Source organism: Sorex araneus, chromosome 5 (assembly GCF_027595985.1).
Source record: "Sorex araneus isolate mSorAra2 chromosome 5, mSorAra2.pri, whole genome shotgun sequence".
Lineage (NCBI taxonomy): Eukaryota > Metazoa > Chordata > Mammalia > Eulipotyphla > Soricidae > Sorex > Sorex araneus.
Genome location: NC_073306.1, coordinates 75,847,599 through 75,861,252, shown reverse-complemented (window position 1 = coordinate 75,861,252; position 13,654 = coordinate 75,847,599).

Genomic DNA, 13,654 nt, shown 5'->3' with positions numbered 1-13,654 from the left:
TTTTGAGAAATCTGACTCTTTTCTCTCACTACCCCTGTTACCTTGCTAGTTAGAAAAAATAAAACCAAAGAATCAGAATAAATATGTAAAAACATGAGGTCTGTTGAAACTACAGAAATAGAATGGTGGCCCCATAGGGGGGAAAATGCTTTCACTCCTGAGACTTCTCTGTGAAAAATCTGCCCTTTTGAGTTTTTTTCCCCCTAGAAGTTTCTATCTGAAAACAGTAAAAAAAATAAATAAATAAAAAATAAAGTAATTAATCCCCCACCCCATCTCCACTTTTATTTTTCAAGACCCCAGGTTCCCTATTTTCTGCATACTGCTAAGACAGCTTAGCCCATCACATATAGCATGTTTTGCCTAGTTTTCTTGAACTTCATATTAACTCCCCTATAAAATTAATAGACAGCTCTGCTCCTCAATGGTGTTTGAGTTTCAAAGAGGAAAAGCTCATAGCAGTTTAGATTACCCACAGTCTTCAATGCACACGGCACAAAAATGTCAATCCTAATGGCAAAGTTCAGGATATAACTGTGTCGGCTAATTTAATCATTTACCATGAAATACCAGTTATCTTAATCTTATGTGCAGTCCTAAATCAGCTGCATATTTTTGTGTAATTGAATACTGACACTACCAGGAAGAATTCAAGGATTCTGCTTTTTAGTAAACATTGTTAGAAATTAAATGTTTCGGAGGATGGGGATTGGGGGTGGGGGGGTGATGTTATTCAAGCGTCATTGAGTTTTCTCCCACATACTTAAAGAAGAACACTCAAGCAGCCTGGGGCTTAAGCTAGGAGCTTGCCGCATACCCACACATCACTACCTGTGTTTTTAATTTTTCTATGACTCAGTGAAGCATTCTGTTTCGGAGAACTCCCTCTGGAAGCCATGGAAGAGGAGGCAGGCCCCTCCGAGGGGGAATTAGTTAGGAGACCTGGCCCCCACATCATATGACCCTCTCTGTTCTGCATTACTCTGCAAACACCTGATGTAAAACCAACAAGGTCAAGATATCTTCATCTTCTGTCGGAGTAAGGCTCAACTACGGTGTGATTGAGGTCCTGCATTTCCAAGCCAGCCAGTCAGAACACATCAACAGCTGTGGTAAGCCAGGCCCAGGAGGAAAATCGGAGGCCACAAAAGCCAAGGAGAGCCGAACCCACAGCTCTGCCTGTGACTGGGGCAGAGGGAGAGAAGGAGAGATGAAGAGACAGAGACACAGAGAGACAGAGAACGAGAGAGACAGAAATGGGGGTGGGGGGAGAGAGAAAGCGAGAGAGTGAGAGAGAGAGAGAGAGAGAGAAAGAGAGAGAGAGAGAGAGAGAGAGAGAGAGAGAGAGAGAGAGAGAGAGAGAGAGAGAGAGAGAGAGAGAGAGGCCCGAGGAAACCCCAGCAGCGAGGGAAAAACAGATTGACTCTCAGTGACTCATTTAGCTCCTGGATTGGACCGATCTCTCCCCTGCTGGCAATTTGGCTCTGCATCAATAGTTCGGATACCAGGCTGAATAGCTTAAAATAATTAGGGGGAAAAAATCTGCAAAACTGCTAGTCATCCAACTCTTTACTCTGTGCTGAAAGACATAGGACAAATGACATCTAGGTTATTAAATATGAAGTCACTGGATTTGCTGCCCATTTGGTCCAAAAGCAGGAAACTGGATAAAACTCAAATTTATAATTCGGTGTAGATGGCCTGTTTGTCCTTGAGGCAATCCATGAATTTTGGCCGGGCAGGCAGTGTGACATGTGGAAATAATGTGGGGGAGAAGGGGGGATGAACAATGTTTGATTTCACCCCCACTCAGCTTCCACCCCCTGGGGGAAAAAAATGAAAATGTCAATAAAGAGTGTGAATGTGAAGAGAAATGGAATCTGAGCCCAGAGTTTAGTAGCTGGCAGTTTAAACTTTATATACTTTAGGCCGACAGGCAGCTGGATTTCCTGTACTTTATATCCAATGTACAAAAACAGAAGCAACAGGCTCATTTGGTATCAGTAAAGGTCAGTTAAAATTATAGAGACATCCTTTGGAGCAAATCCCCAGTCTTGTATTTGCATATTTATGAACTAGAGATTATGACAGGCCATTCCATTTATTAGAGCAGTGCTGCTATAGTTAATAGTCTGTCAGCATTTCCATTATAAACCCCGTTTTTCAGTGTTTTAATATCTCAGCTGTTAGAAATCACATCAGGCTGAAAAGTGCTCTTCAGTCTCTCCAGGCTGCAGTGAGTGAGCCACCGGTTGTGGGGATGGAACCTATAACCCAACAAAGGCACTTAAATCAAGCCAACATTTTTTTTTTTACATTGGGCATTAATGTAAGAATAAAATCAAGGGGCCAGAGAGATAGTACGGTGGGTAGGGTGACTGCCTTGCACAAACTGACGGGGTCTGATCCTTAGAGCCAAATATGAGTCTTCAAGCTCTGCCAGGAGTGATCCCTGAGGTTAGAGCCAGGAGTAAGCCCTGAGTACCGCCTGGTATGTTCCCCAGGTGTGGCCTCCAAACCAAAAATAAATTAAGAAATTAATATGAAATCAAGGTCTTGAATAGGGTTGTTAAATTCTTCTCTTCCATCACCCCAAATCATATTTTCCCTTTTTTTGGCGTTCTCTTCATTATCGCATCACATTCTCTAAAGGGAAGGCTGTGGGAATTTAGCGGCAAAGATTCTAAGTTACAACTTGGCAGAACAGTCTTTCCTCATGTCACTCTACTTGGAGAAGGGCGGGGAGAGGATCCCCAGACTAAAGCAAAGAAGTTGGAAAGATTCAATCATTTGTTCATTCAGAATTGAAATCACACAATCATGGAGACTGTATGACCACAGTCTGCAGGTTCTCCAGGCAATCTGGAAACCCAGAGAAAAAGAATATTACAGCTCAAGTCCATGAAATAACTGAATTTCCTTTTCCTTTCTCAGGAAAGTCAATCTTTTTCTTTCTTTTCTTTCTTTTTTTTTTTTTTTTTGCTTTTTGGGTCACACCTGATGATGCTCAGGGGTTACTCCTGGCTCTGCACTCAGGAATCACTCCAGTTGGTGCTTGGGGGACCATATGGGATTGCTGGGAATCGAACCTGGGTCAGCCGCGTGCAAGGCAAACGCCCCTACCCACTGTGCTATCCCTCCAGCCCCAGTCTTTTTCTTTCTTTTTTTTTTTCCCAGTCTTTTTCTTAAGACTTTCAACTTACTGCATGAGGCCCACCCACATTGCGATACATTAAATTAGCCATCAGAAAGCATTATCTGCTTTACTCAAAGTCTACTGATAGGAGTGCTAATCTTGTTTTGGGAGATTGGGTTTTGCTTTTTGTTCTTTTTGGTTTTGGTTTTGGGTAACAATCAGAAGTTCTTGGGGGCTACTCCTGGCTCTGTGCACAGGGTCACTTCTGATGGTGCTCAAGCAACCATGCAGTGCCTGCCAAGAATCAAGCTCCAACATCTTGCATATAAAGCACACATTCCAGCCCTTTGACCCCTCTCTCTAGCCTGCTAATTCTATTTTTAAAAGTACTTTCATTTCAACATCCAGACATATCTGCCCAAATACCTGAAATGCTGTGCCCTACTCAAGTTTCCACATACAATTAGCCAGAACAGACATGAACTATATCCTATTTTTAAGCATATCCTATGAATCAAATCCTGGGTTTGGTAATACCAATTAATGACACAGTCCTTGTCCTCAAGGATCTTATGATCTACTATTTCACTGCTACCAAGACCATACAATAAAAGTATAGGCCCAATAGAATTAATAGCTGTTTCTATCCACTGCTTACTCTTTGAAATGACTCAAGATAACCACTGGTGGAGGGATGTCAATGAGCGTGATTTCAATTGCATTCTCGAGAGATCACTGGTATCTGGGGACTCATCAAACAGGAAGACAGCCTGCTCTTTCCAAACCAAATTCTTGTCATTTTGACCTGTCGTGAAGCTGCCAAGTATTCAATGTTCCCTCAAGATTTTAGAACACATTGAACTAAAAAGAAATAGGTTGCCTTCCTAATAAGTTATCTATTTAAAATAAATTAAGTATTAACTCCTGTCCTATGCTTTCTTGATACATTTCCAGAAGAATCCTTCAAATGCATCCTCAACTTAACAAGTTTCATGGGATAGATTGCAAATCCCCATAGTGCTAGTAAGAGTTTTTAAGATTCTCCCTCCACAGACCTCGACCCCAAACTCAAGTCTCTCAAGTGAAAACCACCTTCTGAACAGTCTGCCCCCAGGCCATCCCCTTTTGTTTAATCCATTCTTCCTGCTACCTCTGATTTTTAGAGATATCTGATATAATTGAAGCAGTTCTTCTTTCCTCTACACTAAGATTGTTTTTGGAAATGGTGACCTTTATTTTACTTAAAATGCATCACTCTTTTGGACACACAGGAGTTTCAAAGCCATTGTGCAGAAGCAGAAAATGTCACCATATTGTACTCAATTTTGCTTTATGAAAACTTTACATTTAAATATCCATGTTAATGCATAGCTATTGGTTCTTGCTGAGTAAGTGGGGATAGGGAGACAAAGGAGAAGTCCGCTGGATAGAAAAGCTGAAATGCATGATTCAACCTCTTGAGAGTGATGGACTCTTAAGAGATGTCATGTTATGTCTAGAGGACAAGCACTCTTGGTACCTATGAGTTTGGCTCTGCTTTCCTTCACCTTTTAGGTTCCCGAGAAATGAACAGGACCTACATAATTGCTTTCAACAGCATCTTTGAATGAGAAAGACGATTATGTAATGACATACACCAGGATGTGTGTAATTGGTAATAACAGCATGCCTCACCTAGGCTGGTAGCCAAGAACCACCTAGTCATGCTATTATATTCCAAGAACATATGCCCTCAAGGTATGTTGAAATTATTTTGAGAATTTCTAAAGGAAAATTTGCTGACCCCCCCCACCAAAAACAACCCAAAAATCAACCTCAACTTCAAATAAGCAGTAAAATAAAATTTTTTAAGTCTCATAGAGATCCCTAAATTATACCTAACTTCAAGAAATCTACATTCAAAACTAAAATGATGTAGCAAAAAAAAAAAAAAAGAAAGAAAAGGAAAGAAAAGGGGTTGGAGCGATAGCACAGTGGGTAAGGCGTTTGCCTTGCACGCAGCTGACCTGGGTTCGATTCCCAGCATCCCACATGGTCCCCCAAGCAGCGCCAGGAGTTATTCCTGAGTGCAGAGCCAGGAGTTAACCCCTGCGCATCACCGGATGTGACCCAAAAAAAGCAAAAAAAAAAAAAAAAAACCCTAAAATGATGTGTTGTGATTCATTAATGTCGACACAGAATTTTAGATAGCAGAATGCAATAAAGGGGAAAAGCAAGGTGGACTTCTGGTGACATATAACTTGGTCAGAATTTTGACTAAAGCAGAACCACTTCTCAACCAGTAATAAAGTGTCTACTCTTCAGGGCCTAACTTTCACCAGCACGGAGACTCTCCAAGGGCTCTTAAGTCTTTCCACACTTTGAACTCTTTCCTATTTTTGATAGTCATCAAATCAAAGTCTCAACTCAAAACTATGAGACTCTGAGGTTTTATTTTGCATTTGAGCATCCTCAACAGTGCTTTCCTTCAAGTAAAAGCATGTGCTAGAATAAAATTCCCATACCTTGGAGGCAGAGGGGTGGAGCACATTTTTTATGTGCATGAGGTCTAGGTTTGGCATGTCATGCCCCACTCCTAGGAGCAATAACATAGCGGGTAGGGCATTTGCCTTGCACGCAGCTGACAAAGATTCGATTCCTCCGTCCCTCTCGGAGAGCCCATCAAGCTTCCAAGATAATCCCACCCGCATGGCAGAACCTGGCAAGCTCCCCATTGGTGTATTCGATATGCCAAAAACAGTAACAAGTATCACAATGGAGATGTTACTGGTGCCCGCTCAAGCAAATCGATGAACAAAGGGAGGACAGTGCTACAGTGCTACAGTGCCCCACACCCAGCACCCAACACTGCATGGAGTCCTGGCAGCCCCAGTCAATATTCTGGGGATGGCCCAGCAACTGAAAATATGTTCCCAGACCATCTTTCACAATTTAACCTGTATACACACATGTATTTATATATTATAAAGTTCCAGAGGCTTATTTTTCTATATGTTCAGGCTTCTCATCACTTTCATACTATTAACTCATTTAGTGGGAATATATCCTTTTATATTAACCATGTGTTAGTATAAAACAAGGGGAAGGATAAGAAAGACAGTTTTGTGTCTTATAAGATTATTTTATTACTTATTATTTTATTACTTTATTTTTAGATAAGCAATGATTTTTTGTAATTGATACAAGTTATCATAACAAATATAAAGTCAAGTGTCCACTACATTCTAAATTTAAGTGAAATTTTATAAAATGATATTATAGTGTTTAAGGTAATAAAAGCTTTGATTATTACTTTTTGCAGGGGGGCTCATGTGATGCTCAGAGGTTACTCCTGGCTCTGCACTCAGGAACTACTCCCGGTGGTGCTCAGAGGACCATATGGGATGCCAGAGATCAAACCTGGGTTGGCTGAGTGCAAGGCAAATGCTCGACCCACTGTACTATCACTCTGGCCGCAGATTATTACTTTAATGGACTGAATTGTTTTGTTTTGTTTTTTAAAAATAGACAACCTGTATATTGAAGTTCTAGTTCCTTGGAAATCAAAATGTAACCATACTTAGAAATGAAATATTAAAGAGAAAGTTAAATTAAAATGAGGTCATTGATCTAGGCTGAAGCCAATCGTTCCCATGTCCTTATACACAGAGGACATTTGGGCACAGAGAGAGACACCAGATAAGGATAACACATAAGGGTATTAGGGTAACCTGCTGTTACCTTGGTATCAGTCTTCCAGCTTCCCAAATTGTGAAAAATTAAAATGTATTTATACTACTTTGTCTGTGGTATTTCATTATTATGAACACTAGTAAATTACCAAAGTAAGTTACATACTATACTGACATAGGTATATATCAATTTAGCCAACATTTTTGTATAATAAAGCCAGAATGGTTAGCAAACTGCCCTATGTTGTTTGGGGGTTTACAGTCTACCAGCTAAGCCACTTTAACACATATAAATAGTATGAAATATAGAGGCAATTTGAAACTATTACATCGATGCCATCCGCAAAACGCAATTTCAAGTTAATTTTAAGTATTTCCAGTTATCTTACAGAATATCAGCCAGATATTCCTATCGTTTTAATTATCAAAAGTATTTAATGAGTTAATAAATAATATTATTAACTCAAGTAATAATTTACAATTTTGCCCGTAAACCCAGTCTAAAATGCTTATAAAACCAAATTTAAGCCAATATCTATGTAGGAATATACTGATAATACCCTTCAGCTATGAGAGTCAGGTCATACCTACTCCCAAGAGCAGATGTGCACATGCCTAATGAATTCCTTGTTCAGCATTTGAGAGTTTTCAATAACCATGGTGGGAGTATATGCACCCCAGAGGAAGAAAAGGCTGTATATTAATTCCCTCTACATTGACTGTGAAATATTTGCCAGTAGAAACTCACCATAGTGAGTCTCTGTTCATAGAACAATATTATTAGTATGCATGATTCACAAATGCTACAGGCCTACATGGGAATATACAAATATCACTGTATCACTGTCATCCCGTTGCTCATCGATTTGCTCGAGCAGGCACCAGTAACGTCTCCATTGTGAGACTTGTTGTTACTGTTTTTGGCATATCGAATACGCCACGGAGAGCTTGCCAGGCTCTGCCATGCGGGTAGGATACTCTGGGTAGCTTGCTGGGCTCTCCAAGAGGGACGGAAGAAACGAACCTGGGTCAGCCGTGTGCAAGGCAAAAGCCCTATCCACTGTGCTATTGCTCCAGCCCATATATACAAATATAAGCATGAAAATAAGTAAAGTAGGAGTTAGATTAATAGTACAGTAGGCAAGTCACTTGCTTGTACATAGTTGATGGTGGTTTGATCCCCATCACTCCCATATGGTCCCCCACACCAGCCAGGTCTGATCCCTGATGGCAGAGCCCTGAGCACTGCTGTGTATGACCTAAAAACAAAGAAGACAAAGAGGAGGAGGAGGGGGAGGAGGAAGAAGAGAAAGGATACTAAGGAGAAGAAGGAAGAGAAGAAGGAGGAGAAGGAAAAGGAGGAGGAGGAGGAACAGGAAATGGAAGAGGAAGAAGAGGAAAAGGAGGAGGAGGTGGAGAAGGAAGAAGAGGAGGAAGAGGGCGAGGAAAAGGAGGAAGAGGAGGAGGTAGAGAAGGAGGAAAAGGAGGAGGAGGAGGAGGAAGTGGAGAAGGAGAAAGAGGAGGAGGAAGAGGAAAAGGAGGAGGAAGAGAAAAAGGAAAAGGAGGATGAGGAGGAGGAAGAGGACAACGGCACCGATGAAGAGGAGGAGGTGGTGGTGGAAAAGAGAAGAAGAAGAAGGAGAAAGAGGAAAGTATAAGAGTCTAATATCCTAAGATTTGACAGCCAAATTTGGGGAGCCTATACCCAAATCACCAGGAGACAAGAGCTTGGGCAAGGAGCTGCATTTCTAACCAGTTCTCCTATAATGCTGACACCATGCCGGCCAAAGAATGGTTGCTTCTCCCTCTACTAGCTTTGTCCTTGTTCTTGCCACTCAGTTCAAGAAAGGTGAACATACTCCACAGTTGGAGCTAGTTCTGGATGGGCAGCTCTTGGTAAAGGAAATCAATGGTGATATACAAACAACGTTAAGCTGACATCGGGTGAAATGCTCCCTGGGAACCCACAGGCTGCTCATAGACAGGTCACACAACATTGTCCCCAGTGTGTGAAACTAAACCTCATGCCAAACAACTTCATCTAGACTTAGATATATTTTTAGTCTACCCATATAGATGGAGATTTAACCAAAACCACTGGAGTCAGAACCTATGAGAAATATAGTCTTAGAATTACAGTGAGTTATTTGTCTGGGATGTGGGATCCCATTAAGACACTAGGTGTTATTCAGACAAGGCAAGCTAGGTCCCCAGAAGCAGAAAACTACAAATTGCAAAGAGAAGGTAAATGACACAACAGGTGAGTACAGAGGAATGTAGTCCACAAAATAAATATAATGGAAAACCCCATGTGTTCACATTTTTCCCTCTATGATGCTGCCAATCTGAAATTTGGTAGCAAATAGATAATGGGTTGGTTTCTTTCTCCCTTCAAATTCCATTCACAAGAAAAAAACATATTAAAACTAAATAAAGGTCAAAGTTTGGCTCTTTTATAAAAATGTGGTTATTGAAAGCACTGGTGATAACACTGTCAGAAATGAAAAATCATAGCTGATAAATAAGAAATTGTTCAAAGAAATAATTCTTGCCAAGCAATACTATCACTGAGAATGAAAATAATTTTCATTGACAAAGCATGTGCCTGTTGGGCATTCCAGAGGAATGGGATGGGAATAAACTTGATTGAACCTTTAAAAGAGTCTCTACTTGTTGGGTCAGATCTTCATACTAATCCCTCAGTGTTAAAATGCTGTTTTGCTTCTCCTAACTGCTCGGGGCACACTCCCTCACAAACTATGTTACATGAACCTGACGATCTCCTAATAAATGAGTTCCTGGATTGCTCAAGAAATAGTTCTGGCTATTATTTTTGAAAAGCCTTCTGCTCATGAAGGTCCTCTGTGAGAAGTTCAACCAAAGAAAAAGGAAATTAACCTCAAAAGAAACCTTGGAACCACAACAAACATGGAAGCCATGTGTACTCCATGTTGACAACTTTTTTCTGAAGAAGCTGTGTGTGGGCTTCATTGTTCTTGGATGATAAACTGGAAATGATGAAGAAATCTTTTGTGTATTTTGTTGTACTACTGAAGGTCTAATAAAAGTTAAGTATTGCCAATGTCAATAATGTGCTAATTGTAAATTAATGACAGTAATGGTACAATTTTTTTCAACCTTACATTAGTTAAGAAAAATAATTAAGTAGAAACATAATATTTAGTAGAGCAATGAGGAAGTGGGTGGACTCTAAAATCCAGTTTGTAGAAGTATAACTTTCACCACTTTTTAGAAAGACAATTTTTGAGACCCTCTTCTCGTACAGACTATGATCCAAGAGGTCTTCTAACCCATTTTGGCACCCAGAGCAGCTTCTTACAGACATGCATCTGGACTGTGAGTTGTACCACGACTATGTGCCGCCCGGGGAGGGGTTTTTCCCTTTCCACCCTGTTTTTCTGCTCAAAAAATGGCGGCGGCGGCATCATCCACGTAGTGAGAACCACCCCTAAGACTTGCACCCAGAGGTGGGAACTTTGCAATGCTGTGGCTCATAGGCGATCATGGGATGGGGCCAGTACCGGCACGCCCTCGGCCCAGATAAGATCCGGAGCTGCTGCTCACGAAACAGACCCTCTGCTCATACAGACTATGATCCAAGAGGTCTTCTAACCCATATTGGCACCCAGAGCGGCTTCTTACAGACATGCATCTAGACTGTGAACTGAACTAAAACATCAGAAATCCAAAACCGCGCGCGCTCATAGAATCTTCATTCTCAGCAATGAAAAGAAATTGAGGGTTCAATCATTGTATGACTGAGACTTAAACCTGAAAGCTTTGTATTTTTTTTCTTTTTCTCATGGTGATTCAATATAATAAAATAAAAAATGTATAAAATAAATTTTTTAAAAAAGAAAGACAATCTTTGGTCATGTCTCTCAATAGTCTAAATGCCCCTACCCTCTGAGATGACACAACATGGGAGTTAAATATAGACCCTGTATTTGAAGAAACTACTTTCCAAAATTCCAGTTGTATCCCTTAGAATATGAGGTCTCAGGAAAGTTTCTTAACGTCTTTGAACGTAAGTTCATCATCAGAAAACTGGAAATAATCACAATATTTGTATCTCAGTGGATTGTTATGGGAATGAGAAAGGTTGTAAAGGTTGACATTTTTAAAGTCCATATAGTGGTGCCTAGCACACAGGAAATATAATTTCACCTAAAACCCTAGTTGTAGAGAAATAGTCTACAAAAATTCTAACCAACTATCAAAGTTCATTGCAACATGCTTTCTCCCAGTCCAAACTTGGAGACTGAATCTAGATGTACATAATTAAGGAAATACATAAAAAAAAATTCTCTTTAAAGAATGAGATCGAACTATTTGTATTACCAAAACAATATGTTGTCAAAAAACAAAACAAATTGTTAAGCAGCACATGCAATATAATTTCATTATGATAAAGGGAAATTGTGTTTTTGTGTATGTATCTACATATAAGAAGATAACATTTTTCATCTCTGAAAAGAGGAATTGAAACAAAAGAGAAGAAATTTTCTACTTTTACTTTCTATACTTCTCTTTGAACCCTTACAAACAAAAGTGAGTTGTTTTGTAATTTTTAAAGATTTTAAATGATTATTATGAGCACAGTTCACACTTCAATCATTTCCCTTCTTTTTGTAGAAGTTTCAGAATACTGGCCCTGGGTGGTTGCTACTATTATAATTGATATAAATGACCAGCCAGGAAATGAGATTGTATGAATTGTCCATTTAATTAAATGTTTTGGCCACTTAGATATATGTGAGCATAAAAATGTGGAAACACTTAGGTAATAAGCTTTTGTTGTATAGTAAATAGAGAATAATAAGATTTGGTCAGTCTGTCAGAGACTTAAGCCTATCCAATTCTAAAGAAAAACAGGTCCAAAATAGTTCAAATGCAAGGTTTTATTAAAAGTCACATTTTCAAACTGTGAATCAAAATGCATCGATTTTTGTAGTTTATTTCTATAATTAAGCCAAGTACTTAAAAGAGAAAAAAAAAAACAAAAGAAGAGTTGGCATTCTCAGCAAGCTTTATTTTATCTAATATTAATACTTAACATCTGCCAAATTATCTTCCAAGATAAAGCCTGATTGTAACACTCCAGCAGTCAAAGTATCTCCATGCAAGTAGGTGGAATCTAATATTAAAAAAAAATCTTTAGTGATGATCTAGGTCAGCATCCTCATTTCATAGACGAGGACACTGAGTTCTGTCTGGAAAGATCATGGAATTTCATCAGAACAAAATCAAATTACATCATAGTTCAACTTGACCACTGTTCTAGTGTATCTTCCAAAGCATTACCATTTTTTTAACATGTCTTTCTTTTCAATGTGATGGCAAACACATTGACAGGGTAAAAATAAATATAAAGATATCATTGTACTACATAATATAGAACCATAAATACTCAAAAATAAATTTCTTCCTGTACCTGGTTTTTAAGCTCTTTCCAGGTATGCCACTATAAGTAGTTCCATTTAAAGGTTTCATCAGCTGCATGTAGCATATTGTATTTACTACCAAGCTTATTATTTATTTTTTAGTTTTAATTTAAATATGTCAGAAAAATTATTTCATATCAATACATCTCCCATTATTTTTACTGGCCACATAATATTCCATTGCAAAGTATATAATAATTCATTTAACCCTTTTCCTAGTGACAGATTTTTATGCTGTTCTCAGTTGTTTTATTACAAATGTGCTGCCATAGGGTCTGGAGTGATAGCATAGTGGGTAGGGTGTTTGCCTTGCACGCAGCCGACCCGGGTTCGATTCCCAGCATCCCATGTGGTCCCCTGAGCACCGCCAGGAGTAATTCCAGGAGCAACCCCTGTGCATCGCTGGGTGTGACCCAAAAAGCAAAAAACAAAAACAAAAAAAAAAAACAAATGTGCTGCTATCAGTGAATACATACATACATACGTATTTATACATATATGCATACATACACACACACATAGTATGGCATGTGTATATATGTATATCTTTAAGCACTTGTGAAGATGTTTATCCAGGATAAATTCTTAGATATAAAATTACTTAATGGGTAAATGTTTAAAATACATATTTAATTTTGATAATAGTATTAATTTTCTCCAAATAGATGTATTATAACAAATTTTATAAGTATGAAAAAAATTCTGAATATTACTCACAGAGTAGTTATTACTTAGAATTTTATTTTTTCTTTCTTGTTAAATGATGAGCTTATCAAAAACCCAAAACATGACTTACACAACTTGAAATAAAAAATGATCACTCATGATCAGTCATTCATGTAGAAACTATTGAATGACCACAACTGAGCTAAAAAGCTTAGACAAAAATAAATTTTACTTCCTTTGATAGAAGACTAGTAATGTAAGATTAATTCTTCTTCTGAGAAAAGGTAAAATAAAATTATAGGAAAAAATGTAAAACCTACAGCTTCTTAAAATACAGAGTTAACCAAAGTACAAGAAGTTACCTCATCAAAATAGAGAGGCAAATAATTCTTGGTTCTAAATCTGTTTTTGCTTTAAGGAAATTTGCATATCTAGGAGAAATGGTCAAACTACATCTGTTTTTCATTTTTTTCTTTTTTTAGGTCACACCTGGTGGTGCTCAGGGGTTACTCCTGGTTACTCAGGAATCACTTCTGACAATGCATGGAGCATCATATGGAATCAAACCCTGGCTGGCCACATCCAAGGCAAGCGCCTTACCTGCTGTACTATCACTCTGGTCCCAAACTACTATTTCCGGGGTCTTTCAAGACAAAAGTAACAAGGGTTAAAGCTCAGAATTCACAAATATAAGGACCCAGATGAACTATCTACCA